Consider the following 25,735-nt stretch of genomic DNA (forward strand, 5'->3'; position numbering starts at 1 on the left):
TTTGTACAACAATTTAACACCTGTAAATCATCTTATTCAGTTGCACATTGATTATCAACCCTCTGTCTTTGCAGGTGGCTATGTCATCATCGACTCTTCGATCCAATAACTTTGCTACGTTCTATGTATGTACGTATGTCCTGGTAATGTATATACATATAGCCTATATATCACGATCCCGCGTGCTACACTAATGTACAAACATCGGAGTCCCGTCGACAATGTATAGTAATGCTCGAAACACCCGTAGGCATCGTTATCATCGATGCTATCAATCTCACTCAATTAGTCTGATTATTGATTATTGCCACATGTTCTCTTGACATATATCTTCATATTATTGAAATATTTTCCGTCAAGATATTTATTAATTAACCATTTTAATTGATTATTTGTTTCTCATATCGATATGTAAAACATTCACTTACTTAATTAAATATTAATACATTTTAAACAATTATATCAAGATGAAGTTTTTTTTTTTTACTTATTTTGAAATATCATTAAAATATTTTCTATTTATTATTGGGAAATAATAGATACATTGTTAGAATAATTAATCGTTATGAAGTCAATGCTATTCTAAAATATCCTAATCGAATAATATTTACTAATACTCCGAATATGATAGAATAAACGAGGTACAATTTTTTTTCGTGTTGTATATGTGATTTATTTAGAGTATAATACGATTTATTAACGAGCATGTCGAGAGTTTGAAAATTAAGCCGTCTAAAAATGAAAAGAGTGAGAGTAAGGTAATAAAAACATATATGTAGAAACGAATAAGTATTACAGTGTGTGCCCGATGGGAGGTGATAAATAAAAATACATCAACTGCATGCTTTTATGCCACAAATTGATACACGTGCTCACGAGAGCTTTCTCGTGGGATTTGTACAGACAACCGGGTGTTCCAATTATTGTTTCCGCGTTAGTACCTACTGTTACAGAATGAAATATGCACTATATATTCTATCACCTATATAAACTTTTTGACGAAATAATTAACAGAATCTTTCGTGTTTAATTTTTAAATACTATCAAATAGCAACGTTTATTATTTTTCATTTTCAACTGCAATGAAAGAATTGATGGATATATGAATTGGAATTGAGTCGATGGATGATGGTAATTGATGAAAAAAATACCAAAGTAATTAATGTATTTATCGACATGAATCTGTAGGCACGTGCACGGAACGATGATTTTGTTCCTGATACTATCTATCTTTATGTATACTATGTACACTCGAATCTGTCAATCGTATTTGCCAACATGGATATATCACTTACCTACATGTTCAATTCGACAGGAGAAATAGAAGGGATTGAATTCCCAGTGGATATCTATCACTACAACGAGATGAAGCGATACCGAGCATACTACACTAGTTTGACAGCTACCCCTTGCGGTACTGATGCTGATGCGAATGGTATGAGAACGGAAGTGTGCAATAGAGGAATTACGGGAGGTTGAGAGAGGCGCGATGTATTAATTACCAGTATTGATGTCCATTTGCAGTGAATTGATGTGTGGTCAGTGTTGCATCACACGCAGGGGTTGACCACCCGAAACCGAGTGCGCTTAAAGGGATGAGTATACGTAGGGTGTGGTGTCCATTGGTATGGTGAATTTCCGCTACATATTCACGCCATCCCTGCACTTTCAATCCCTTCACATCCTCTCACATTCATACATTTCTATCCTTTCTACTCTCTTGACGTGTCGATCACACGTATCATCATAGCATTTTTTAAATACACTCGAGAAAATTTATAAATTACTGTCACAGCAATCTTTATGTCTACTCTAGTTATTTAGATAGTTGTTAAATTATCTAGAAAGTTCGAATTGAAATATAGGAACTTGTTTAAATCTTTTTAGATCATTCTTGCCACTTTCAAAGTCTGTTTTAATACTTCAGATCTTTTCTTTCAGTCACAATTATTTTTTAACCCTTCATATTATTTCTTTTACATTTTTTGTAAAAATTGATATTAAGATTAGAGTTCCTGATAAATATTTTGCAATAATAAATTTAAAGTCAATTATAACATATAAGCAATATAAAAGTTAATAATATTTAATGCATTAAAACTTATTGTCTCTCAAATACTTATTCAGATAACTTTTTTCCATGTTTTTTTCAACTTAGTACCTTCAATAAATGCAAATAAAATTTTTAATTTTAATTATATTATTTATGCAATCACAAAATAATTTATTAATAAAACTAAAAAAATGCGGAACTAGGACTTAAAATCCTGAGTATATAGTACTTATGAAAGACTCTTTGATCTTTTATAAATAATAATTAGGTAATTTTAAATACTTAAAAATTAGGATTTTAAAGTTTTAAAAAAAATACTTGTATACAATTTCAAAGATTAAATAATCAATCTACGAGGTACGATATTATTCTTACTGTTAAACTTTCACCAATTAAGTCATCAACTGATATCGATTTTGATTTTTTTGTAACAATTAACAGTTTATTATCAACAATAATTATTATGTTATTGAATTTAAATATAAATTTAAAATAAAACAATTGTATCTAAACTATTTATCATATAAGCTATTAAACCGATAATTGAATGTAAAATAGGCTTGATTAAATTTCAAAACTAATACCTATTACTTTATCTAATAATACCTGTTTTCCACCTAACATCGAATTCTCATGCTACTCAATCTATGCACCATCCAATCTCAAAGTTATAAATTCAATTTCAAGTTACCATAGATATAAATAATCACTTTTCCACATTATTTTGTGATTTACTTCAAATATCACAACATTATTGCGAGAATTGGCCTTTAAGATTTATTGTTAGAATGGCAAGGTCTCTCGGTCTTTAGTCGCTTATTAGCATGCGGTATATCATGACGACCGTAGCGTCGAGGTCCGCGACAATAATTAGATAGATACGGGATCCATACAGAGATGGTACCTATATGGTGTAGAGGACAGATGGCTTTTGGCTATCTAGAGCATTGAGAGTATTAGAGAAGGAAGCTATTCTCTTGCTTGTGTTCTCATTCTATTCTCGCCACAATGATGTCTTGTATGTAAATGATGACGTCATACAATACCAACCCTCAATGACAAGATACAGACGATGTATCCCAACCTAGATTGCTGTACGTACCGTAGTTACATCTCACTCTCTAAACTCTAAGCTTCTGACACTGTCAAATACCCACATTGGTTTGTCAGTGTTGGATTCTGCACAGCTTTGGAATCGTGGTTACTGCCACAACCACATGCAATACATATTCATTATTTTATATTTAATTCATTGCAATCATCAATTGATTTTTAATCTTACTCATTAATAGAATTCTTATAGAATAATTCATTCATCCTAGCCATCAAATTTTTCCAACTTAAAATCAAACTTATATTATTTTATTCCATTTTTAGATGAAAATGATTTGAATGAACATTTCTCTTCTAGATATATGTATGTATAAATATTTTTTCTTTCTATAAAGTAGAATAATATTTATATGATAGAAAAGATGTGAGATACAATATGCAACTATACGTTCTAACATGTAGGAGGGACAGGCGTTAACTTCAGCTGCACGGACATGGATATGTGTCGAGAATCTATACATGTACGATGGAATACCCGTAGAAAATCAGAAGCAGACAGTAGAATGGACGCGAATATGTAGAGAGTAGAGATCTTACCGCAATGACATGCGGTCGAATCTCGTATTCCGACGAAATGACGGATTCTGCGAATGACATTCGATATTAACGTTGGTGGCTAGTGAAATGCAGGATGATAGGATGTGTGTGAACTGCCAGATTGGTGAGCTAAATTTAACTCTTACTATTGATCGGATTTGCTGACTGAGAAATCGCTATTAGTCGTCGAATTAACCTCTGTCTACAGGTGTCAATCATTCATTTATGTTATTACAGATATTATATATTTAATTTTTATTTTATAATTAATTTCACATCGTTCGATCACTAGACTAAAATACACTGCTATTAATAATCAACTTTTTCATCTTTTAAATTTATTAATTACTATAAAAAATGATGCTTCTTGAACAATAAAAAATTGCAAAGTATTGAAACTTATTTTAAAAATAAATATTTGATTAAAAAAAAATAATAATGGACTTAATTATTTAATCTTTTTTTTTAAATGATATAATTAATGATTTATTTTGTAAGAATTAATTAATTAAATGATATGAATAGAATGGATAAATCAATTGATTGAAATAAATGCATCTAGGTAGTAAATATGTTGACATTTATCCATGTTGAATAAGCAAATGTTGGGTATCACCTTGTTGGTGGTATGTATCTACAATTGGTATGGCAATCCATACACATGAGTAGACCCTTGGACGATTCCTATAGTGGCTATTTCTCCATCTAGAGAGGGTTAAACTGAGACTACTAGAATCCACACACGTGTACACGTTCAACGTAATTTGTCATTGCGACTAATTTGCCAGGTTCTGAGATACGGTGACGCCTATGACATGGTCATTATTAAGATGCGAATTAGTAACAATTTGCGCGGGATTCAGTCTCATATGTGATCTGTTTATGACCAGTCATAAATTATAATCCTTCTAGACCTTAGGCCGTCATGATATGACTAAATGATCGATATGTCTACTAATTATGCATTCAATATTTTCTGTCCTTACTTTTCTATTGAAAATAAAAATTTTCCATTTATTCTAAAAAAAGAAAAAGGGAAAGATGAATATATAAATGTCGATGTCAATTGATTCAAATATGTTTGAAAGTCTCAGTGTACATCTTCATTCTCTAATGTCTACGACAGCATTATATTGTGGCTTGTCTCGCTTGAGGAACTTTGTACTGTGGTAGCCTTCAGGAAAAGTGGGGTAGTTGAATGGGGTAGTCGTAGCTCTAACCATTCTTTATGTAGTACACCCCATGCAAAGATCGTCCACACGACATCTCTTATTTACCCCGGCGTCAGTAGCGTTCTCTGATAGTGTCCGGATTTTATGGAGAAGGAGAAAAGGGGGAGTTTTGAGATTCCAAGTTGGCGAAGGAAAGTCGTGAAAGGGGGTGGACAAGTTCGAGTTCACGTTTCTCGCACCCCCGGACGTAGGACAATACGCTCGACTACCCTCTGACTCTTTGCACCACCTCGACTACCCCCAAGTATACTAGCCATTGCCATGGACTGGACGTTTGCTATTGTCTACTGAATCGTAGGACCTTGCAAGATTTATTTCGTATATTTCACTTGCTATTTCAATGGACGATAACACAAACGTCGACCTGAGTGTCGACATTGGAATGGGGTTTAAGTGGACAACTCCCTCTTTTACCTCTCACACACCAACTTACCCCTTTTGGATACTCTAACAAGACTGTTGAGTTGATGGGGAACTCAAGTAGATGCTGAGCATATAGGAGAAAGGTACAAGACCGTAAAAAGGATATTCAACCCCATTTGGATTTCTCACTCTCTAACCCTCGGTCATTTCGTACTTTTATCCTCTTTTTTTTTTCGTTCCCTTACTCCACCAAAAATTGAAAAATGAAAGTTTGATTTTATTGGACATTTATTATTATTACAATTTATTTCATATTTTTACGTAAATCATCTTACATTGTTTAAATATTTTTAAATAATAAAATAAAACAAATAAAAAATCTGTAACACTAGTGTGATTATGATCAAGAATGAAATTATTCTTGATCGAGGAATATTTTTTTATTAGGGATACGAGTACTTTTAATTTCCTTAAAAAAAAAGAATGAAATTTATCAACCCCGAATTAAAAATAATTATTTTTTCAAGTGTATTTCTCATCTAGATACATTCAAGTCTCACAAGAGAATTTCAGTGGTAGTTGTAGTAACAAAAAAAGGGTGAAATAAAATGGAAAATGATGAAAAATGTCAAGATTGTTGTCGATGAAATATTGAGATTCTTCCCTTACGAGACATGATCATTTTTATAATGTTCACTAATTCTGTCGCAGTTATTTTTTTTTTTTTTTTTATCCCTTCTAATCTCTGAAAGTGTGTCCTATAAGATGAGTTTTTTTATAGACCTTGTTAATCGTAAAATTTAAATTACTGTTGAAAAATATCTTTAATGGAGCAACTCTTTATCCCCATTTGTGTTACATTTACAACTTATTTCGATCGAAGGTAAGTCTTTTCTAAAAAAGAAAGAAGTTATGAGTTAAAAATTCTTATCTCAGGGTACATTTAAATGTGTAACCATGACTAGATTTCAATGTTAAGGGTTTTCAGAAAACTCTTAGAGGATACTTAAACCTCCTTGTTGTTCGTTAGAGTGTGAGGGAATGAATCAACGAAGGGATTGAGAATTTTAAAGATTGCTCGATAGCCCAATATTCTCAACGTAATTTTTTTTTTTTTTTACCCTTTACATTCTTTTTCTACTTCTTTACTGTTTTTACCCCCTTAAGCCATCTCCTTCCGTAGCATTAGGCTTCTTATTTATGGACTTTCATTAAGATAAAAAGAAAAGGGTTTGAGTGTCGTCAAACACCGTGGAATTATTTTCACGCGGGAGTCTCCTTTTTCCGCATCTTAAAGTCGAGAGGGTTGAATATTTACAACCTTTACTTCATTCTCAAACTGTTCTTTACGCTAACGAATAAATTTTGATACCGATCTGCTCATAATTTATTCTGAAATATCAACCTTTTTGTCTTTTAAGTAAAATCATTAAGTGATTTGATGGTTGCCAAAGGACTTTTCTCCTGAAAGATCGTGCCATAATTTTAAGATAAAAATAAAATAAAAAAATACACACATCAATACATTCAATTATTTTTTGTTTAATATCAATCATTAATTAAATTTAAAAAAAATTTTTCAAGTAAACAAAATGAAATATCAAATAAAAACGTTTAGAAGAATAAATGAAATGGACTGATAAATGAAATTATAAATGTAGTAGTGGAGTAAGAAAGTTTTATAAGTTAGTTTCTGAATAATCGATGGTAATGTTTGGGAGAATACTCGGAATGTGAGTTTAAGGTCTTGGCTAGTACTCGAGTTACACGAGGGCAGAAGGTAGTGGACGACAGTTTTAGGGGTGTAAGATGGTCTAACCTCGGAGTGTGACCCCCATTTATACTCTATTACCACTACATTAGTCTTCAACGAAGGGATTTATGATTTGAACTAAAGTCTGAAAGCGTTAACTAAATAGTGATACAGTTGAAGATCACAAGAAATAATTTAATAATAAATACATAAACAGTTATTGTATCAATATTTTTCATCATCATCTCCATTCTTTTCTATAACTTTTATAATTTCATCAATAATCCTGTCTCTGAGTGATTTATCTAATTTTTAATTATAGTTATCACGCAAGTGTCTGCAGAAATAAAGAACAAAAAATTCCATATATTTCTTTTTAGCTATAGTAGCTCATTCCGGAATCACACGCCAAAGTAAATCATACTAACACCCACCAAGAGCGAAACTCGTGCCTTTATCATCTTTATCTCCGAGTATTTTAGCGGTTATTTTTTCCGGTACTCATCCCTGCTACCTAGGAGACTACGTTTGCTATCCCCTTTTTTTAGCTTACCCTTACTCTTCATCCCCTATAAACTTGCGACCGCTGTAACCAACCCCCATTTTACCCTTCGGGCATTGCAGAAATGAAATTAGCTACTTTTAAACGAGAAAATTTTTAATTATTCCTTATCGAAAAGTAATCTTCCACGTCTAGTTATGACTCTCATCTTCTATCAAATAAGAAAATTTAACTCAAAATTCAATTTACTTTTGAAAAAAAAATATTTATACCCTAAATAAGTACTATGGATTGTGTTTATCTGAAGCCAATGAATGATAAGAGAAAGGAAGAAAAATCAGATCAGAATTAGAAAGCGAAAACAAAGTCCAAAAAAGAGAGAAGTGAATGTACAGAAGAAGATGGTACCCTTGGGTGCCAAGTTCGAATCCCATTACCGGACTCGCGTCCGTTAAATAGGTCCCGCATCGTCGACCGGAAAATATACCTACACACGTTTTCCCCTTTACCAGATTTACCAAGCACTTCCTTTTCCATCTCAACTAGTTTTACCCCTTAACAGCCCATAGGTTGTCTTCATTTTCTCGGTGCGATGGAAATCGATGCGTTCCATTAAGAATCTGGGAATCGCATTAACTTACTAGAATTGGATTTTCTTATGGTATTACATTGGTTAAATCGAACACGTATACAATAAGACATGATATAAATTAAAATTGAATTGATGACATTGGAAAATACGTTCTTATCTTAACATTTAGATATCTCTTTTATTTATACGTAATTATCATTTAATTTGTCTATAAATAGTTACATTATTAACCTCTTTTAGATGTTATATAATACTTAAAAATAAGAGTTTATATATAGTATAAAGTACAAAGTATATAGAAAGCTTTATGTATTTGTGGATGTCCACAGTCTGAGATTAAGGATGACAATGGTGGTTTTTGAGAGAATGTAATACCCATCTTGCGGTTTTGTAAGACATACAAAGCTCGATTTGACATTATATTATACCTTATATTACATGACAAATACATGAAAACCCGAAACAATTCAAAGAGAAAGATTAGATGATTAAAACATTGAGTCAAGAGGTTTGCCACTACTTTAAAAATCCTAGATAATTGTGACAACGAATATTTAAAATCTTTTTAATAAATATCAATTATCTAGTACTTTGATTTATTCAAATATAAATTAAATGTTGCAGAAAAATTAAAATCCTTTATTTTGAAAAAAAAAGTTGAAATAAAAAATAACGAGAAAATAAACGGTGGGTTCATGAAAAGAGGGTTCATGGGTTACGAACATGAATCGAACGATAAGCTTCGTAAGGGGAATCAACACGCCAATTGCACAAGTCTCGGCTTTTGATTTATTCTAATTGCTATTTCGATAATGGCGACCAGTGTGAATACCTTTAGTAACATACCGTACTTGTATTCTCATTAACAAACTTCTCAAGTTAATACTTGTAAAGGATAATAACAACATTATTTAAATGTAGAAATAATTTCATTGAGTATTATTAATTATTAAATGATTCCCAAGTAAATTTTCTTGTAGAAATATTTACCTTGAACACTTGGTAATATTATTATAATTTCTATTAATAACACTCAAACAATATATAAATTTTGTCGACGACTGGGTCAATAATTAACCCAATGACTTTATAATTGTTATGATTTTTTTTTTACAGTTAAATATGTACTTTATCAAGAAAAAAAAACCACTTAGATATGTATTTTAAATTTAATTATTAATTCGAATTAATTGTATTAATCTTTAATACATTAAACTACATACATATGGCCTTAAAGAATAAAGAGAAAAATTAATTTTGTCGTTGATAAGAATCGAGGTAAAAGTGTCATTAAATGAATAAATATTTGTAAATTAAATGAACATATAAATGGTAGTAATGTGATTTAAAGAAAAGTAATAATAGGATAGTAGTGATAGATAGTTACTTCAATTAGTAACCTACATTCTTTTTTTAATTTTTTTTATCATCAATTAAGTATCAATTAAAAAATTCTAATCAGTTGAATGAATGGATTTTCATCGATATGAGGCTCATTTTAAAATTACTCATCAGTTGGTTGGTATATAAATACCTACAAAATGAAAAAAAAAACACTTCTGAACTGTTCTTCTTTCTATCCATGACAATTTTTTTTTTGAACTTGAAAAAAAAAATAATTGCTTGAAAACATGAGTAAGTGTTGAAATATATTATTGTGTGTAATATTTCATTAGTGTTGTTTTTTATTTTATTATTTAATTTTTTCTTAGATAAATTTGTCATAACAATTTCGATTCTTTTGCCAATTGTATGTGCAACTTTTTCCGATGGATTCAAGAGTAACTATTTTGTAACTATATTTTTTAAGAATTTTTTATTCAAATATCTGTAAAAATGTATTCTATAATATAATTACAGCTTCAAATTACGAAATTGTTCCAATTAAATGGCCTACCATACAGAAACGATCGACTCGTTCAACAGTTCCTATTTCGTTAAAGGTTTTTAACAACCAAATTAATCTAAATCTGAAACCAGTTGATAATATTATAGTTAATTCTAACACTCCTATTTATGATATAATGCGAAAAAATGCTCGATTGCATGTGAACACCAAAAAAGTAAGTTTCAAAATCAACACTAAATCATTTAATGATTTAAATAAAATATTCGCATTGCTATAAACATATTTATTAATGATAGAAAATTTTTATTATAGCTGTTTGATGACATAAAAATGGAAGTATATGAAGATGAAAAAAATTTTGCTTCAGTAGTTGTAAATATATATCCAAATGGTGTTAAAGCAATTGAGGTGAAAATTTTCTTCCCTAATTGTTCACATTTACTATAACTGATACTCAATAATAATTGTCATTCAATATTCAATCTTTTTTTTTATAGAATGCAATTATTGGAATTAATAATTTAATTATACATCCAGCAACTAATATTGTTCTGTCAAAATTAGACAAAAATAATACTAATCATGGTATGAATAATCTCTATGTTGTCTATTCACGTCAACGAACAATTGGACGTTTCTTAAATCGTAAGTAAATCAATTTGATTGTAAAAGAATTATCAGTGTCTACATATATTTCTTTCCATCTACAGCTCTTGAAAGAACAGCTAATATGATTGACGAAAAATTTTCAAAGTATCCATTGAATATACCAGATGTTATTTATCCAGAAGTATTAGTTATTGTTGATTACTATTTAGCAAAAAATTTAGGTGAAAAGAATATCATTCCTTATATGTTAGCTTTTTGGAACCAAGTGGATCTGATGTATCGTTCTCTAGATAGTCCTAAGTATAGAATAAATATTGCTGGAATTGTCATACCAAAGGTAGTATTGTTTGATTATTTATTGATAGAAAAAAATTATTTTCTATTTAATTTTATTTCTGCCAATTATAGAATCTTGAAGCAGTTGATTATATATCAAGTGTTCGTGCACAATATAAATCAAATCATTTAGACTTCCAAAAGGTTCTTAAGCAATTCTTCAAGTGGCTGTATATCCATCAAAAGAGTATTCCAATAAATAATTATGATGTTGCAATAACAATGACATCGTAAGTCTCCCAGTCAAAATATGTGTGTATATATTTATGATACTTTGAAAATTCAATAAAAATTAATGTAAATTGGTCTCATCATCAAGGTCGGAATCAACGAATATTGAAAGTTTGGCTGGACTTATCATAACACAAGAAATTGGATTAGCAATGATTTCAGGTGCTTGTCAAGTTGATCATGGTAGTAAAAATGTTTTCAAAGCTGGCATGATTTTGGATAATGGAGATTTCAGTGGTGTTGGAACTGCTGCTCATGAATTAGGTCATACGTACGTGAAATTTATTATATAATATTGATGATGATGATGATTATCAATATCATAGCATTACAAAGTTTTAAATAAAATTGCAACTTATATAAATGATTAATTAATAAAAAAATTCTGTTAAAGATTGGGAGCTTACCATGATTGGGGTTCATCATGTCCAGAAAGAAAAGGATATCTGATGGCACCTATGACAAGCAGTACAATTCATCGATTTGAATGGTCTAAATGCTCATTGAGTCACTTCAAAAATTTCCTCAAGTAAGATTTTCAAAACTCTTTATTAATCATCTGAGATTGTTTGAATAATTTGCTGTTATATTTTCTTACAGGACCAGTCCTAAATGTCTGTATAACAAACCAATATGGTAACTTCTTGAAGAATCTCTTGGAAATATTTCCAAATCACTATGTGAAATATATTTTAGTGTTTATACTTAGTGATATGATGGAATTTAATAATAATTGACGTGATATATATGTAAATAAATAGAAGTAGAATAAAATGTCTCATATTAATGAATTTAAACTTTTAGAGTTTGTGTATAGTGTGATGACGTAGTCGAGGGTTTATTAGGTGGATTGGCTTTCATTAATCCACCGTCCGTGTATAGTATCCTTTCTCTACTCCTTACTTACTCCTCAAATTCTCCAGTTATCTTTTTCCCCTCCCCTATATTCACTCGACTAACCCCCGTATATATTATAAATCGTAATATACGCAATGCCGTGGCTGAATATCTACTGGGCCGGAGATTCTCTGCATCCAACAAGCCTAGACTTGAATATTTTAGTACGGCCGAACATTAAAGCTACCCTTCTTACGGTACCTATTAACCTCACAACTCTACCTACTGTAATATTTTCTATTCCTTTAACATTCACAATCTTATTTAAAATTTGTGAGTTATCCACAAAATATCTTCTCCAATGATTTAATGAATTTTACATATTTATTCATTAACTATTCATCATTTTATCAACTTTCTTATCAGAAAAACATTTTTAAAATGATTTTACTGTGAACATAATCAAATCATATGCATTATACTGCATTCCGACTTTTTTTTTTTAGACAAAAATAATTTAAAATGTTTAATTAATGAAGTTTGCATGAAGAGGAATCGTATTTGAAAATAATAATCTGTTGAAGCCTTCAAAACATACAACGTTTACAAATGTTCTCTCTCCAATGAGATTAACTATCCTAATACAAACATACTCTTTTTATTTTACTATCAAGACTTTTTCAGAGACTTTCTAAATATATGCATGATTTATTATCATGTTTATTAAAAATTAATTGCACATAAAAATAAATTTTTAGCGAAAAGAAAGATGACTTTCAAAATGTTTCATAAAAAATAACAAAATTATTATCCCATAATAACAACATCATCCATTTAAAATCTAACGTTGTTAGACGTATGTTTCAATTAGCAAAAAAATATGTTCTTTTATTTTATACAATACTTTTTCATTAAAGTACAGTTCTTCTTTTCATTTAAATAATAAATTTTTTTCAATGTGATCCATCAAAAATTTTTCCCAATCATAATAAGCTTATAATTTTTGTTTAGACAAACACATTGCAACCAAAAGTTTTGTCATTATTAATTTTATTTATTTTGTCAGATGGACGTTAAATCAAATTATCAAAAAGTTTAAAAACTAATATTTATTAACAATACACACATAGATATCTATATGTGTATCAACATTTGGTTTTATTGCTAATTAAAGGCATCCACTAGAACGATTGTTAATAAATGAAATAACAATAATCTTGCTTATTGAGTAAGGGTTGAAAATACATTGTAGAAAATATGGCATCCGACGGGATTCACCATAGGGCAACTTTACAACCTTCCTCCGTTCTCTCTTCATCACTCTTTGCCTGCCCGCTTCTTCATCTCTCGCTTCCCTGGTCCCGCGACTCATCAGCATGAATATTCATTATTCGATGATATTTCTCGGATGCCCTTCTTCCTTCCTTCCATTCTATCCCCATCTACGTTTTGCTCTCAACCCCCATCCTCCCCCCCCCCTACTCTAATGCTCGATTCATCCCCTTATCCCTCATACTGCTTCGTACTCTTCAATCAACATTCCCCTGTCCATTCCTGCCGGATCGTTAATTTATTTAACTGCGATCGACACTCGCAAACGACATACATTAATTCAATTCCGTATAAAAGAACTTGACAAAAATAATCTCGAAAAATATAAGTATTTATTTAAAATAACTATGTGCTTGTTTTTGGAGATATGATAAAAATGAAATAATATGTCATTGTTACAGTATTACAGAGATTAATAAATTATGGATATATAATAAGGGTGTTACTTAATTCCACAAGATATTTGAGAATTTCTTGAGCTAAAGTAGAGTAGGACAGAGTATTAAAGTTATATTAGACAAGAGCTAAAAGTCAAGCTCCAGTAACAACTGCCATCCTTCACTTTACTGTTGAAATCTTACGTCTATGAAGTCTGCTGTTAATTAGTCGTATGTTCAAGTTAAGTATAACTGTTGGGTCCATATTTTTACAAATATTCATATTATTTATTAAATAAACTTTATTTTAATAAAAACTTATCAACAAGATTAAAATTATTGCTTTAAAAAGTACAATATTATTAATAGAATGAAAGTAATCCTGAATAGGAATGAAATATGACCATCTATGAGCCTGATTAGATTTTTTTACTACCATAGAACTACTTTTTAAATAAATAATTAATAAATGGTTCTGTTATTATTGTCTCTTCTGGGCCTGACTTCTTTCATTGCAAATCTAAGACTTTCAGAGTGTGTTAAATTAACTCACATAAAGTCTATTCAATATTTTATTTCCATAAACAAGTGATAGAATTTAACACACCCTGAAGTGAGTAAAAAGTAACAACAAAATGCAAATGTTTATATGGGGAGTTTTAATAGTGAACACACTTAATGTGCATTGTTTTAATTCACAGAGATTTGGAGTGTTACAAATGCCACATCAGATTAGGCTTCTCAATAATCAAGTAGTCCATGTTCATAACTCCAGACTAGAACTTCATTTAAATTACCACCCGGAATCATGTAATATTCAAAATTGTGTGATTAATGTGAATTTCCATATCATTACTTAAAAATTAAGAGTACAAAAAATTTTTATAGATACTCATATTTCTTTACTCTATATTCAATGACCATTAAAAAGATTATGAATACTATCCGACTACCCGTGGAAAATTTCTTTTTATGCTTATAAATTTGCATTTCCACTAAATTACACTCACATTTTTCTTTCTAAGATTCGTAAACTTTTTTAACTTTAACACATACAAATTTTGTTAAATACAATTGTTAAGGTAAGAACGAGAAAACTCAAACTAAAACGAGTACTAATCCTCCCTTTCCTGACAGACTCTCCAAGTCACAACTACAATCTCTCGATTGGTGTTCGCTCAATTTCATTCGTTAAAACTCTTAATGAAGGGTATATTTTTTTGGCTATCAAGCGTCATGTACTTGAATGTTGTCTTGTACGTGTTGAGGGATAAAGAAATTGAGGGTAGCACAAAAATAAACAGGAGGGTGGAAATTTTGAATGTATTACACTTATATTCATTGCTACATACACAATGCTCAATATAGCGTGAAAAAATAAATTTTGAAAAAATTACAATCTATTACATTTCATTAAAATTGAAATGAATTATTTTAACTCATTAAATTGGTTTAGAATTCAGTTTGAATATAATTTAGAATTAAAAACATTTTTATGAACAAGTAATGTTTTTTCTGACTAATAAAATCAAAATTTTGAATAATTGTAATAAAATATATTTTTTTTTCTAAATTAACATAGGAACATTTTTATAGATTTAGTTCTGATGATTACTTAACAATAATCAAAAAATAATTATTAAAAAAAATACATTTTTATTATACTTGTTTATTTTGAATAGAATTAACTGAGTATTTGTTTATGCTAATCTTTTATTTTTTTTAAGATTTATGATGTCTTAGGAAATAAGAATTATTCTTATGTCACCTGCATTTAAATTTATCATAATCTCGAACCAAACATTAAAATATATTTCGTTAAATTCAATAAAAAATTTTATCGCGAATATTCCCAATTCTTTATATTGATTAAATAAACATTTTTGTACAACAAAAATTTTTTTCTCAGTGTACATACACAATGCTCAAATTTTGAGAGAAGAAGAATCTATTACATTTTATTAAAAGAGAAATGAATAATTTTAACTCATTAAATTGGTTTAGAATTCACTTTGAGTGTGATTTAGAATAAAAGACATTTTTCATAAACATATCAGTTTATCTTTCCAAATTAAAATAAATAATTAAAACGTCAAAATAAAAGAATGATTTGCATGTTGTGCGAAATAACAACAGAGGCAATGATGTTAGGTTGTGAGGTAATGCAATGCCTTGTGAATATGTCACAAATTAAGTAAGAGAAACTCCAAAGTGCTATCCGTAGTTGTTGTTGTCTTTGTCGCTTTTATTAGAATTATCTTTGTCACTTTACCAAGTTTATATTTACTTCTAGAAACCTCTTAAAGCTAGCGAACCTCAGTGGAGATTCTACCCTCTTTTCCATCCTGTTGCCACCCACTAACGTCCACCCCTACTTGTTTTACTCACTCAGCCCAGCTTGAATGCCCCGTGCGCGGCAAAATATCTTCAACGGTGAATGTATTGTGAAAGGCAAATCTGCCACCTCGCTTATTATCTTTACGACTAGCAAGATGGAATTAAACGTGGGCATACCCAAAATATAATAATATTCATTACTATGCTAATGTCACAGTTGTTTCATAAAATAGTCAGTTATTGCGAAAAGTTCATAAGTATTTTTGTTATCTGGTACACCCGAGCCTATTTAACATCGTCTACGACCCATTTCTGATATCCGAACTCATATACTCTGCTTAATATCAAATCGACAAAAATAAGTTTAAAAGTAACCATTTTTTTTACAAATTATTTAATCAATATTTATTTATTTAACTATTTCACAATAATAAAAAAATAAATTAAAATAAAAACATTCAAAGAAAAAAAGAATAAATAAAATGTGACAGTGGAAAAAAGATTTTAAGAAGAGAGAGAAAAAGAATTGACTAGTTGAGTGGAAGAAAGGATGAATTCCCACCTTACCAATCCTATTATTAACAATTAGCTGTAAACTACTCTTTGCATATAAAATGATAACGAACGTAGATTGTAACGACGGAATGAAAATATACATACTGCATGCCAGTTTGTCTGCATATAATATGGATGCCATGGAAATATGACAATAGGATATGATGGTATATTTCGCATTATAACAGTTACACACGTTTGTCCCGTGTGACCCATTGCAGGCAATTGTAATCGGATATGATGTATAAGGTTATAACAGACGTTATGCAAATTTTATTTTTAGTGATATGAACATTGCTCATTGGCAATCATTAAATATTAATTAGTTATAGAATTTTTCCAAAAATCTATCTTTAGAAGAATAAATTCTTTTATTTGTCATTTTCAGCTGAACTTAAAAATATTTAGTTATTTATAAAAATAGTAATTATTTATTGTTTGTATTGAATTGAATAGTAGATAAAATTGACAATAGAAAAAGTCTCATCAATTAACTCTATGAGGATGTACTCATTAATTGGTTTTTGTTACATCATACACCTGTTCATAGAAGTGTAGGTACTCATGTATTATTACGCATAAAATGCGTAATTTTGAGTTATACCCGAGGTCTTGTTAATAATAATTAAAATGACTAGCATACCTTGTACTTTTTCTCTACTATATAGTTTTAATATTGCTCTTTACAATGAATACAATTTCTGTGGTGAATTTTTTCACTAAAATATATATTACACGAAGAGAGATAAAAATTATTTATACTCAAGACTTTTTTTCATTATTTTTCTTCTTTACATATTCGAATTTTCTAGTCATTTTTCAAAATTATTAATATAGATTGAAGCAATATATCATTATTATTATTGAGATGTGAAAACGAATAATACAGAAATAGGAAATAAAGAAAAAAATTGTTACAGAAGAAAAAAATATATAAAAGGGGTAGATAAAAGATAGAATGAAGAGAATGAGAATGTGGAAGAGGAGAAGGTGGTGGAGAAGAGCGAGAGGAGAAAAAGACTAGAACGAAGCCTGCAGGCTGTGCATTTTTAATTCGACTAAAATAATTATACTTTGAGAAGGACGAAATGCTTTGACACGTTGGCAAAGGCACTGAGGAGAAAATGGCAGAAAATAATAAAAAAAAAAACATTGAAAAAACTTTAAAGTCAAAAAATAACATAATGTATCCTCTCGTTCACAAGCTCATCCAAGCTATACAGTACATACCATAGAAAATGTAATTCCATGTTCACATCTTTTACTACGTTGCGCAAAAGAGGACTTTAATATTATAATAATAATGATGATAATAATTGTAATAAGCTGAGACAAGTAGGTAGACTTAGTATCTTCTCTTGCAATTCTCATTTTTGTTCAATTTCATATAGACATAAATATATAATACATAATTAAATAGATTATCGTTAAGGTATGAACTGTTGAAAAAAAAATTTCATATTTTTAAGAATTACAAGTCGAAAAAAAAAAAAATTACCATGAACATTAAATAATAATAATAATAATAATAAGGATGTCTAAAAGCATAATGTTAGTTTCAAAATGATAGTGTTGGTTTTAAGACTCCTCAGTTTCTTAAAGACGTAAATCTTGAGTTACCGGTCTACACCTATAAGAGGACGAAGCAAAGATAGTACGATACAGAGGGCAGGTGTCGCTGTAAACTCAGTTAATTAGACAAGAGGCAACTATCAGGCTTGCAACCCTTGAGGCTTGTTAATAACGCGTAATTACTATTATACATGGCGATACACTCTTCCAAGGCTCTTGGCAACCCTATTAGATACCACGACACCTTATTATATATAAACCAACGTCAACCATCTTCTTCATCTTCCTCTTCTTCTCACCCCCAAAAAAATTCAAACTATTTTTCAATGAATTTTTTTTTTTTTTTTTTTTTTTTTCAAATTTAAATTCAAACTAATTTATTTCTTATTTCCTAGAGTAAAAAAAAGACATACGAAATAATAATTGATATAAATATACGAGGACATATACTCGACGACAAGTTGAGTCAGTAACCCTCTAATCTCGTTGCATTCCACGACCTATAAATTAATAAAGTATTTCTGAACTTTATTACAACTTTAATGATAATAATTATTAAATATTATCCACAGGTACTGTCAACAGTGCTAACTGGTTACGGAGAAGCCACGAAGAAACGTTGGTGGGTGTAAAAGTCTCGTTAAAGGGACTGTAGAGGGTAAAAGGGGTAAATGGAAATAGAGAAAGAGAAACTAGGCTGTCTGAAGAATTAAAATATTGCAGCTCGTGCGTTTTCATTGCGATTTAACTGTGACACCGGTGACTTTTACTCTCTTTACATCCCCACTTTTCACCTCCTCCTTTTCACTCTTCACTTTCCCACATTTAATACCCCTCTTCCTCCACCTATTCCTAGAAAACTTTTTAATTGAAATAAATGTCAAAAACAAGAATGTTGACAAAAAAAGACGCTAAAAATGTGTTTTATGACAGCAGCTAATTAAAAATATTTGATCTTCTACTCTTTTTAAATTACTAACCTTTTTCTGCGTTATGTTTTCTCAAATAAAAAATATTTATATTAATATTGGTGAAGAAAAATTATATTCCATTAGTAATATGCTATTGCATTTTTATCATAACAAAAAATATTTATCCTATGTGAGTGTAAGATTTGGTTCAATTTCAACTATAATAAAATAATTCATCATTTAATTGGAATAGCCTATCATATTTAAGTATCAAAACATTTCAATAGATACATTTGATAATCTTTTTTCTTTCTTTCTCTCCAATTTCCATGTTTCAACACAACTCATTCAAACCAATAGACAGATTCAAATAATATTTTTATTCCTTCAATAGACTTCTCAATAAAGAGATAGCAATTTTATTTCATTAAAAGAGTGAATATCTTTAGGATAAGTTGAAATTTAGATTGACAAATAGCTGACAATATAATGGATTAGTAAATGAAAGTCGAATTAATAAAAAAAAGGATAAATATAAAAAAAATAGTTGAGGAATAAATAGGAGGAGAGAAGAGTAGTGAGATAGTTGACAAAAAGTTCAAGTGAAAATTCATGTTTTTGAGTTTAAGCAAAAGGAACTCGACATTATCTGATGTCCGATGTGTATGGTGTAGTAAAGACACAAAGCTGATGAGTCATACAGAAGCTTCTAAATGTCGACAATATATACTCAGAATGTAGGTGGAAAATCTGCACTTGCTGTACTAGTATGCTCATCTAACAGACGAATATACTCCTTTGTTGTTTTTTTGAACCTTACTCGAATGCCTCAGGGCAATTGAAATTTTCCGGTTTTCTCATGCAGGAAGAGATGATGTAGTACATACAGGATGATTATTAATCTCTTTTTCGAATATTTCCTTTGTGCGATTATGATGAAAATTTACTACTTTCAAATGTATCATTTTATATTATGATCTCTTAAGAATGCAATTTCAATGTGAATTTTTACATTTAATTAGTCTTGAAAAAAATAATAGCTCAATTATTTCGATGTTTTTTTTTTTTTTATAATTATTTATCAATAAAATAAATTATTATTTATTTTTTTAATCCTAAAAGATTGTACTTAAGTAAATTTTTGATGTGAAAAATAAATGGATACTATGTATGTATTATTAAATAATAATAATAATGATAATTATAATTTCTACATTAAAAAAATTATTTATCATAATTAAATCCATCATTTCAACGAAAAATTGAAAAACAAAGTTCACTTACTATAATTTAATTACAAATCAAATCTCATCATAATCTCTCTTTGTCCTGTTGATGTTTTCACTGAATATTTTACTCCCTATGAGTCGATGTCGTAGTGATCGATCGGTCATAAGAGTTTGGTGAATCATTCCCTGGTATGAAAAGTGAGGAAAGAGAATTTATCTCAGGGGATAAAATCCGTCGGCCATTGTACGGACAAAGTAACGCGATATTCATTCTCCCTCATGTTACTAAAGAACCATCGTGGGGGGTTGCAAAGAAAGAGAGGGAAGAAAAAGAATTAGTTATATACAATACAGAATCGATATTTTAAAATACACAACTCTGTATCATAAAATTGACAACTCTATAAAAAGAATACTGACAGTTAATGAATCGAATATTGCATAGTAAGAAACGTTTCATTCGAAAAATTCATTCTAAAGTGCATTTTTTAACCATTTTTTTTTGCATGTTAGAAAATTAAAAAAAAAAAATATTTTGACCAGTGATTTCTTTATAATTTTTTTCGTAGTATCAGACAAAATAAATAAATTTTGCATAAAACAATGAATAATCTGAAAACAATTAAAACTAAATTACTAAATATATCAACCTTATTTTTTAGCCATGCTATGATTTCAATAATTAGTTTATCGCTATCTATGCCTTAATGGGTTAATAACAAAATAATTTTATTTTGAAAATAAAATAAATATTTGATAAATAAACTAAAGAGATACAATTGAAAGAAAAAATGTCTATAAAGTTATGAGTGATATATTTTCATATTTTATGTAGAGTCCAATTAATAAATAAAAGCAGATGACTTTCCATAAAAGAACTATAATCTGTTGTTAAATTGCATTCTTTTCCATACAATTGATTTTTAAGTATCGCTGTCAACTGATAACTCACGTTAATTTCACACAATTTAATAACCGCTACTTGAATCTCAAGATCAGCAAAAGGGCAGAAAGAGGCGAGGAGCAAGGGAACAAAGTTTAAATTGAATTGGTTCTCCTAGGAGTTCTCCTAGAAACTATACAAATATACATAAAGCTGTATCTAAAGACTATCGACTGGAGAATGTTCGTGTTTACGAAACAAGTATTTCTAACGACGATACAGTTCAATGAATGCACAACCCCTAGATCGTTGTCTGCCAAATAGTTGAGAGAAAATGTCTATGTACCAAACCTACATACATCATTAATCATTATCTATTTAAGTTCCATTTTAATCGTTTATTTTATACTTAATTAATTATTACATAAATTAATTAAAAAAGTAGATATTTATTAAATATTAAGCAACTTGTTTTTAAATATCATCATGAATATTTTTATTTAAAAAATTAAATTTTTATTTTTTATTCATTTATTTTAAGGTTCTTTAAAGTGCTAAACTATAATTTAAAGATAAATTTAAGAATAATATCCTTGGTTAGTTGCTTCTTGTTTATTAGAATTACCAATAAGATTTAGTATGTTGGTCCAGTCGTTAACGAGTTGTCTGGATTAAATGCCTCGAGCAAATTACAAGGCACTAGTGTGATTAACCAATGTTGAGAGTTTGGAATACATCGAAATTGGCGACATCGATCCACCAAATACGTGAACTGAACTAACGATAGTGTCTAAACTATGAGGGGACAAAAAGACGTCTGTGAAATCTTCACTTATCTAAAACAATTCAACTATTTTTTAATTTATCTATTTTTCACTATCTTGATAAGCTGTATTTCAATTTAAAAAAAAGACTTGATCAAATATAAATTGAGAATAGCGAAGTGAAAAATGTATTTTTAAGAATTTTCTTTATAAAAAAAAGAATGACAAATTGAAATCTGTATAAATTTCCAGAATACCAAAATAAAGATATAGGAATAGGTAGTTTTGGACTATCAGTCTTAAGGGGACAAAATGCGTGTGGTTTAGCCAATTGGGCCTTCGACCGAGAAAAATGAGTATCAGTCTTGGGAATAGGTTTACGAGCGTTCCGAGCCAGTTATTCTATTACTCTGGGATTTTTTTCGCTTTATATCCATATCCTCATGGGTTCTCTTTCTTTTCTTGTCAGTCAGTCTAAAGGATGGGCAGTAAGAATGTATTTGATTCATTAAACTCAAGATTTTTGAGATTTTTTCTTCAATCAAATCGAGTTAAATAATTTCCTCTTATCATATCAAACATGATTAAATAAAAAATATAACAAGAAACGGAATTTGCGAAGAAAAAAGATAAAACAGCCGTAAATCTTAAATTCAATCGTCGAAGTTGACATTCAAGAATATTTGTGAATACATTTGGCACTGTTAGATGTTTTTAAGAATATCAATCTACTTCTACGATGTGTTTTAGCATCTCTAAAGGATGAAGACACTCGATATCAGCACATTTGCATGTTTTTTATGAAAATTCTATAGTTTATGGAAGCATTTGTATGTATTATATAATATTAGCATATTCAAAGAGACAGCAATCTCAATATTGGATAGAGGATTGGTTATATCACTCAATTGCTTCTTTTCTAAGTTATGGAGACAAAATTTCATCTCATAAATACGTGTAGAGTCAAGTTGTTAATATTCTCCTTAACTTTCAATACGAAAATTTCTTACTGCCAAAATCATTTTAAGGTAATAAAATATTTTTCATCCATAATCAATAATTATTAATTACCATTTTTCCAATTATTTTAATTCTTCAATTTGAGAATAGTAATAATCTTTAACAATGCAATTATTCTTCTACATATTCAGCCTTATAAATGATATATAACTGATAAATTTTTTTTTAACTTATACTGTAAATTTGTTAGTTTAAATTATAAATAATATAATATTGCTAAAAATGTTATTTAAGATCATAAGAATATGCATTGAAAAAAAAATGGATACGATTATTGGGTGATACAGAAAATGTCTATACTGCTTGTGAACTTTAGTAAATTTTGAATAAATTTGATGAACATTATATTCAAAGATATCTTTTTAATTACCTCGCAAATGTATTTAATTTCCGCATACTAGACCTTTGGCGCCATCTCTCGTACACTGATTTCACGTGAAAGCTATGAACTTTCAAATATAGTTTGACCTATATTTCTCTTCTTATTTTCTTCTCATCTTCGATACTAAATAAATTTATCCACCTAATTACAATCTGATACTAATAATAATAATATTTATTTATATTGAATATCTATGGTGAGTGAGTGTAAGGTTTGGAAAATATGTATTCTTTTAAATAAAATAGAAATATTGATGCCAGCGAGAAAAAAATGAGGCATTACTTCGTTCATCTTGTACGAGTTTCACTAATGGCGTCGTTATTTTAAAATACCGCGATCATATTTTTCTACAAAGGTAGTTTGGGGGGATGAGAAAGTAGAAAAGAGGTGGGTTAAGAATATGGCGAGCAAATCGAACTTAATCTAAGCGATGCTTTGTTCTACCAATTTTACCCTCTTATTTTTTTTTTTCTTCATTCCTTTTTACCCCCACCCCAACGTTTCTTATACCCGTGTTCCTGAAAAACTACCCCTTGATTCTAAATCATGCAGGGGATTATGGCGGTAAGGCTTTCTCTACCGTATTTTGAGGACATTTAAATTCTTATACGCGGATAAATGGCAAAAATTTTACGCGCAATAAAGTATAGATTTCCGGGTATGGGCGGAAAAGGACACAAGAGAATCACCCCACTTCACCCCCTCTCCTCATACCAAAGCATCTCCGGAAGGCAAAAGACGTGGTCATAAAATCATTGATATGAAAATATAATCCCACTTTTTACTTTATTATTTTTACTTTTATTTTTCAATCCTATAAAAAGTATTTTTATCGCATTTATTTGTAAGTCTTAACATTAAAATTATTAATAAAAAAAGAAAATACCACAATATGTTGTGAATAAAAAAAAATCATTTAACAAATTTTTATAAAAGAAAATAATATTTATTTTTAATGTAATAGTGAATGTGTAAATTTTACAATAAACGTTGTATTGTCAGCAGACATTGACATTTGAAATCACAAAGGAGTTAAGAGGGGATGAATGTTGGAAATGGGTAAGTTGTCGGAAATCGAAGATGGAATGCTAAATAGCCAAAGGGGTTAAATGCTACCGTCTTAGTCGGTTCACCGGTCGAACCAAACTCCGCGTACGAGTTTCAACACCCCCTTACTTACCCTCATTCTATCCTTCTACCCTTACCGCGAGCACTGTGCGCATTTAGATAAGTTAAACTATAAATTAGACGGATCACTGGTAGCTACTTGTGGAAACGTTGTCGACGCCTGAATATGTATGATTTATACAAGGCAAACTAACTATTTCTGTAGAGGAGTTGTTGTTAAGACAGCCAATAAAATAAATACGTTTAATAAAAAAATATTATTTCTTTAACGACTCTATTTTTAATTATTCTCAACAAATATTTATTTATTATTCTCCTGATAAATTATAATAAAATTAATTAAAAAATAAACTATGTTAAATAATGTCATTTAATCTTATTTATTATTGTGTTTCTTTTTTGAATCACACGAAATCAAATCACAACATATAAAATAGAAATATTGATTGAAGTAATTAAATTTTTTTATTTTCTTAAATTTGAATGTGGTGTGTAGAAATGGCATTGTAGACGCTAGTGTTTCAGAGATCAATAATTTATGTAAATGTGTACGCGGTAAGGGTGCTACGTGTGGCGGTGAGTTACAGCCTGTGGCACGAGGTTGTAAGAAGGGTAACGGGGTAGTTTTGTGGGGTGAATATATACACACGTTTCTATATTAAGGAGAAGGATAGAGAAGGCAAGTTAAAAACAACAGAAAAGAAAATGAAGTAATGATTTTAACTCTTTCATTGATTGTTATTATCTTTTTGTTTAACAATAATTATTATTATCATTAATAAAAATAATTCAACAATTACAATGGATGTTTAAGATCAAAGAAAAGTAAAAATATTATTTTATGATTAAATAGCTGTATTAATTATTGAAGAAAAGTTAAAAGAAAATATTTAAAAATAAAAATGTTATTACATATTGAGACAAAAGTTATTTCAACGATATAATTGGAAAAGAAACGATTGATAACAGCTTGGAAGAACACACCCTTGATATTTATTTCGCAGAGCTAATAAATCAATTCCTCCAACGAGATGGCAAGTATGGGATGAGTTTGGTTTTTGGTTGCGAGTGCATTCGATCTGAAAATAAGGATTTACATATTCATGCAAGGCTCTCGTTCGGTGGATACAGGAGAGGTAAAGTCGGATGGAGATGATGGTAGAGTGAGAGTTTAAGTAGAGGATGAGAGAATGATAAGGGGGTTGAGGGAGTAAAAGAGAAACGTCAACCTATTGGCA

At 29.6% G+C, this 25,735-nt stretch overlaps 1 pseudogene; it reads left to right on the forward strand.

Annotated features, from left to right (window-relative positions):
* The first annotated feature begins 1,278 nt into the window (after positions 1 to 1,278).
* On the forward strand, positions 1,279 to 11,810 carry LOC118074839 (A disintegrin and metalloproteinase with thrombospondin motifs 14-like; annotated as a pseudogene).
* Positions 11,811 to 25,735: the final 13,925 nt, after the last annotated feature.

Source organism: Chelonus insularis, unplaced genomic scaffold (assembly GCF_013357705.1).
Source record: "Chelonus insularis isolate UGA/USDA-ARS -01 unplaced genomic scaffold, ASM1335770v1 contig_139_pilon, whole genome shotgun sequence".
NCBI classification, from domain to species: domain Eukaryota; kingdom Metazoa; phylum Arthropoda; class Insecta; order Hymenoptera; family Braconidae; genus Chelonus; species Chelonus insularis.